We start from the raw sequence: 6,402 nt of genomic DNA, 5'->3' as shown, positions 1-6,402 counted from the left end.
AAAGCTTTCTTAGGTCATTTAATGGGGTAGAGTTTCCAGAGAGATACTTTTTGTTTGTTTGTTTTGTTTTTTGTTTTCATTTTTTTTAGCTTTCTTTTTTTATTGTGGTGGAGGGAAGATGGCAGTGGGCACCAACATGTCACAATTAATGTGTGGCCCTCAGGACAGTTTTGTGGAATCTGCTCTCTCCTTCTACTTTACATGGGTTGGGGGAGGGTGCTCAGACTCAGGTCCCCAGGCTGGCACACATTGCTTCTAATACTCTCTTCTTCAGTTTTCTGATTGACAGTTATCCTAGCTTCTGCTTGAAGTCCCTCAAGATTGAGAGATATTTTTTAATGAATTCAATAATTAACTAATAGAAATGTGTTAGGAAGTCATACTGTATTACTTTTACACTGTGCTAGCCACTAAATGATGGAATTGGATATTCCAAGCTAACAGTTATATGGACAAAAAAATTCAAGTTACTATTTAAATATCACACTAGCGTTTTATGGCAAAATGTCAGTCATGATCCTTAGCATTTAGCAAAATAAATTAATTTTAAGCAGAGAATTTACTAAAAGATATTAGATGGCTCATAGAATATCTGGGAGGGTGAATAGTCAGTCTTTCAGGCCACAGAGTCTCTCTGTATCTCTGTGACTCACAACTCTAGAAACTGAACATAGTTATCTCCACTTGGGTCACCTGCTCCTGAGGAGGCTTAACAATGACCCCCAGCAACTTCACATCACAGATTGCTGGAGTAAGACAGAGCTTGAGGCTGTGGCTGAGAGCAGCAAACAGTCTTTATGTGAGCCGTAGCAATAGATAAGAGAACACCTGACTTTAAATGTACAGTAAGAGGCAGCCATTGCTACAGAGGAGATTCTGTTGTTAGGATAGAAGAAAAGAACAACAAAACCAGGTAATGGGGATGGAGAGATGACTCAGCAATCAAGAACACTGACTACTCTTCCATTCCAGAGGACCCAAGTTCAATGCCCAGTACCCATAATGGTGACTAAGCACTTCTGTAACTCCATTTCTAAGGATCCAACACCCTACTCTGGCCTCCCTGGGTACCAGGCATGCATGCATGCATGCAATACAGACATACATGCAAACAAAATACCTACGTATGTATAAAATAGTAATTTAAAAAATATTGCAAAGCAGGTAAATGCTATATGGGAGAAATTGCAAGCATGGACAACATGAAGGTCACATTTCATATATTAACACAAGATTTTGGAGTGTGCCTGGAGATCACATAGGGATTTTTCTCAACATAAGAAAAAAGCATAGTGAGCATTGGAGTTGTGAGAAAAAGTATTCAGGGGAATATACAAGAATAGCAACTGATACAGTAATCACTATCTCAGAAGACAACAGCAATGAGTTGGCAGTTACTTCAGAAAAGTAGATAAATCTTATTTTCATAGAAATAACATACTCATCTTGAATGCTTAATTTAAACATGTGTGTACATTCTGTTGTATCTTGGTCCATTTAAGCTACTCTAACAAAACACAATGGCCTGGGTAGCTTAAAAACAGCAAAAAACCCATTTCTTACAGTTTTAGAAACTGGGAAGTGTGTTAGTATCATAGGGTTCCAATGAAGGCTCTCAGTAAAATAGCACTGGCTTCTCACTGTACCTTACACCTGAGCACCCTTGGGCCTCTTTCATAAGCCCCCCCATCTTACTTCCATCATAGCAGAAGTTAAAATTTCAACCTGAATTGTGAGGACACCAACATTCAGACTGTAACACATTAAAAGGCCAGTGTACTTCCTAGAGTATGGTCATAAGTTTAAATAAACTGATCAACAAACTGCTCTTTTTAATATTTTTATTTCTTTGAAGTGATAACTTCAAGGTAATTTAAGAGTCCCATCTTTATAAAAAAAACCCTTAGAATTACTGCCTCTCCAAATTTTCAGCAATATTCTTGCATTGTACAGTTATTAAGTCCTCATAATTTTCAAGGTAGTTCTCTCAGGCGAAGAGCTGCCTTTCTTTGTACATTCAAAATTCATTAGCTCCCTAAATATAATTATAAGAAGTTCTACTGCCCTAGACAAGTGAGGACAGCTATAACTAACTGTCTTTTGTGTGCTTTCGTGTCACTTAGTAGAAGTAGTTGCACAGGGTGTTATTCACAGCCAAGTCTTAATGTGGATGCCAATGTATTTAAAACAAGATGGATAGTAATAGTTCACTCAGTGAGTGGCTGAAACAACCAAGTTGATGGAGAGCAGCAATAAAGGATGGAATTTACATGTTGTTATTTGCCTTACAGGGGCTAGGTGTGCTTGCAAAAAAAGTGTGGCCTTAAAAACTTCATGTGGGGGCTGAAGAGATGACTCAACATTTAACAATGCTTACTGATCTTACAGATCGCAGTTCGGTTCTAAGCACCCCCACGGCATCTCAAAACTGCTTGTAACTCCAGTTCCAGGGCATTTTCTGCTCCCTTTTGGTCTCCTGGGGTTCCTGCATGACATAGTGCACATGTGCTCACACAGTCACACACATGCACACACACACACACACACACACACACACCACAAAGTAAATTTTAAAAAAATTTAAAACCTTCATGTGCAAGTGTGCACTGGATTTCATGACTGTAAACATGAAACTCTTTGGTGTTTTCCTGTATTTTTTCTCAAAGGCATTCTATTGAATTCTATTTGATTGCATCAGTCCTTCCAGGTAAGATTACAGACTCTCATGCTTGGGCCTACATAAAATTTTCCCCAATTCTTCAAATAATGTGAGGGCTCCAAAGTACAAGGCCCTTTCCCTCTGTCCCCAACAATTCTTTAAGTCTCTATGTGGCTGCTTCCTATTATTCTTCAAGTACTAACATCTATGAAATTTTCTTACAGAAGAGGTGGCCATGTCAAAAACAAGACGCTTTTTCCATTTCTCTTTGTCATGCCTGTATTTCCTCCAAATTTCCTTTCATAATACTAATTACCTTAATTATTTCATTCATCATTGTTGATTCCCTTCAATTCTGAAACTCAACTTATAGGCAGCATCTGCTCTTTACTTTATTCTTAGGTGTTCAATAAATACTAATTGATGAACATGTGGAAGAACTCTGACAAACAGAGGAAGTTGTCACAAAGGCCCATTTGATATCTTGTCGTTAGTTTCATGGCTACAGCTAAACATGGTTATAGTTCTGCTTAACTGGACAGAAAGGTTCTCCCTGCCCTGCCCTGCTTCTGATATGACTACCTAACACAATCCCCAGAGAAATGGTGCTACAGAGAATATCTGGAAAACCCTTTTGATGGCTTTCTGGCAAGGAGTAGAAGGGTCTTGGTGCTCTAAAATATTCATTTCTTATGGTTACTTTTATAAATTGTCACATACTTAGATGCTTAAAACAAAACTAACTTATTCCCCTGTGTATCAAGGAGTCAAGTGTCCAAACTTCCAAGTGTTCACTGAAGTGTATAGTTCTGGAATCCCAATTCATTACTTGCTCTTCTCATTACTCATGCAAACAGCATTCTCTAGAATCTAGAGTCTAGATCACCCCTCTGTCATGGAAGGGGATCATTGTAACCTTTGCTCCCTTCATCATAGTGTCTTCTCTTGCTGTTGCCCTCTTTTCCTCCCCTTATAAGAATTGGTATTTTCATATTAAACTGACTCAGATAACAATAGTATCTCCATTTCAATGGTTTTACTGTAATCACATCTACAGAACCTGTTTGTCTTGTGCATACATTTTCGTAATCAAGATGCATCCATCTTCAGAAGCTGATTGTGTAATGTGCCTTGACCAGTTTCCCTGACCTTTCTGAGTCACATGTTGGACATGATCTTCTCCAGAAGGGTATGTTAATGATAGATCAGGATTTGACTGATTTGTATACCCCTATGCATTTTATGCTTCCTGTTGGTTCCACACAGATTTGTAATTACTTTGTTCAGTGGTTCCTCTAAGGATTTTAAGTACTACAGCAATTACTGGAGTTTGCCAAAAGAAAGGTTGAATAAACCCATCAACAAATAATGCTGCGTTATTCAACTTGTTTCTTCATCACTGTTCTAAATAAAAAGGCAAACTAAGCTGCTCAGAAAGAGCTGGCCCCACATCCCTGAGAATATACCACATCTGGGCAGCCACGTGCAAGGAGTCAGTTGCCTTCCCCATCCACATTTCCCTCCCCAGCTGTGCTCTTAACCACTGTGACCACAAAAGTGGGGAAATTACAGTGTGAGAAGGGGCAAGAATTTTCCAAGCTTCACTTCTTGATAATTATCTACATTTAATTTTGTTTATTGATAAATTTAGTTCACTTAAGATCTACATTAAAGTGGACCTTAACTTCTGAATTACAATACTGTATGCCTTTGTGTGGATATACGTATATAGCTTGAAATAACAACAGTAAAGTCAAAGAAAGTGTAATGCATAAAACTTGGTGAGTCCAAGAAACATATTGACTGACACTCCTCAAAAACCTGACAAAAACAAAATGTGAAGCAAACAACAGGCAAATTCCCTGAGGTTCGGAAAATAGCATGAAGGTTCATTTCTGTTGAAACTCTTGAGTTAATCTGGAACACTCCTCAATGATAATTAGTGTGCCGATCTCTCTTTATTCACGATAAATATTTGACAACCTGAAATGCAGTAGATCTCGTGGGATTGAAAAAGACTTCTGTTGGTGTCAAATTTGTTCCTACAACATGTTAGCTGTATTAGGCATTGGATCAAAACTTTTGGAATACTCCTAAGTATTTTAATGTTAAGCTTATCTGCTGGTGGAGTGAATTATTACTTTTAGAGCCCAAGAAATAATTATTTAAATTTCAATAAATGCTATAACATGGCACTGAAAAACACACTGTAAAACTTACATCTGCATAGTAATAATTTTTATGAACTCAACATTACCTTGACAACACAGATTTTAATAATGAATAGCACTTTATTTTTAAATACTTAGTAAAATTCTAAGAGAATTTAAGCCAATATGTCACCCTCAGCTATGAGCTACTAAAATGTACCCATAGATTTAAAGATGGAACAGAAATTCTATGTCCATCACATTTAGAAATCCTAGAAGTCTTCTAGAAACCCTAGAGGATGCAACTAGAGAATAAAATTAAGCAAGAAGATTAAATGCTGAGTAGAAGGGTGTGTTTATTGGAACCTGAAGCTACTTACTTCTTGGAAAATACCAAAGAATAGAGCAAATAAATAAAGAGTTGGACTTCATAAGGTATTTCACTTGCAATATTTCCATTTACTCCTTTAAATCCTTATTGGGTTTTTAGTATTACACCAGTGTAATTATGTGATTTTGCACTATATCCGACGAGCATCGACCTTTATAATTTAGCCTATAAAGCCGTCCTAATCTCACTCCTAACAGGACATCATGGTTAGTAACAATCATTTTTTTAATTTCTTATGTGTGTACTATATTTACATCATTCCATACCTCTCTTTACAGTCCTTGCATTGTACTCCCCCATTCCACTTCACAAACACATGGCCTCTATTCTTCAGTTATTTTTGATATATATATATATATATGCATATATACATATAAATGAACAAATATATAAATATAACACACTTAATCTAATTAGTGTCACTCATTTTTGTGTTTGTAGGACTCACTGCTTGATACTGGATAACCAGTTAAGGGTCTCATTTTTATACATGTCCTATTATTAGTCTAAGTATCATGTGGAGAAATAGTTTAATAGCAGCCTGTAGAATTCCAGAGAAGAAAAGAATTTATAAAATACTAATTGTAGGGTCTGAGAAAGGGCTCCTGTATTAAGAGCAATGGATGCTTTTCCAGATTACCTAGGGTAACCTACAGTTCCAGGTGACTCAATACTTTCTTCTAGCCTCTATGAGCACCAGCCAGTCATGCAAGTGTCACATAGACATACATGCTCACAAAGTATACACACACAGAAAATAAATTAAATATTTTTAAATAATCCAAAATGCTAATTGTAAAGGTGATTTTACAATTTGATTCTGTAGAAATTAATAATCAATTCACAGAATGCGTAATCTTCGAGTTGAGGTCTAATTATAAAAATTCAATCTAGCCCCAAATTTTGAGACCTATTTTATTTTGTGTGTATAGATGTTTTTACCTGAGTGTGTATTTTTTTACCAGGTGTGTGCTTGATGTCTATGGAGGCTAAAAGGGGGAATAGGACCTCAGATCTCCTGGATGTGGAGTTGCAAGTAAACATGAACCACCCACCGTGTGGATGCTGAAAATCAGATCCTGGCCCTCTGGAAGAGCAGCCAGTGCTAATGACTGCTGAATCATCTCTCCAGCCCCATTTCCAAGTTTTGAAGAAAAAATAGATTATTTAATAAGTGAATTTAAAGCTATCTTAACTCTGAC

Source organism: Mesocricetus auratus, unplaced genomic scaffold, assembly GCF_017639785.1.
Source record: "Mesocricetus auratus isolate SY011 unplaced genomic scaffold, BCM_Maur_2.0 Super-Scaffold_100015, whole genome shotgun sequence".
NCBI lineage: Eukaryota > Metazoa > Chordata > Mammalia > Rodentia > Cricetidae > Mesocricetus > Mesocricetus auratus.
The sequence above is the reverse complement of the archived record's forward strand: the minus strand, read 5'-3'. Positions refer to the sequence as shown.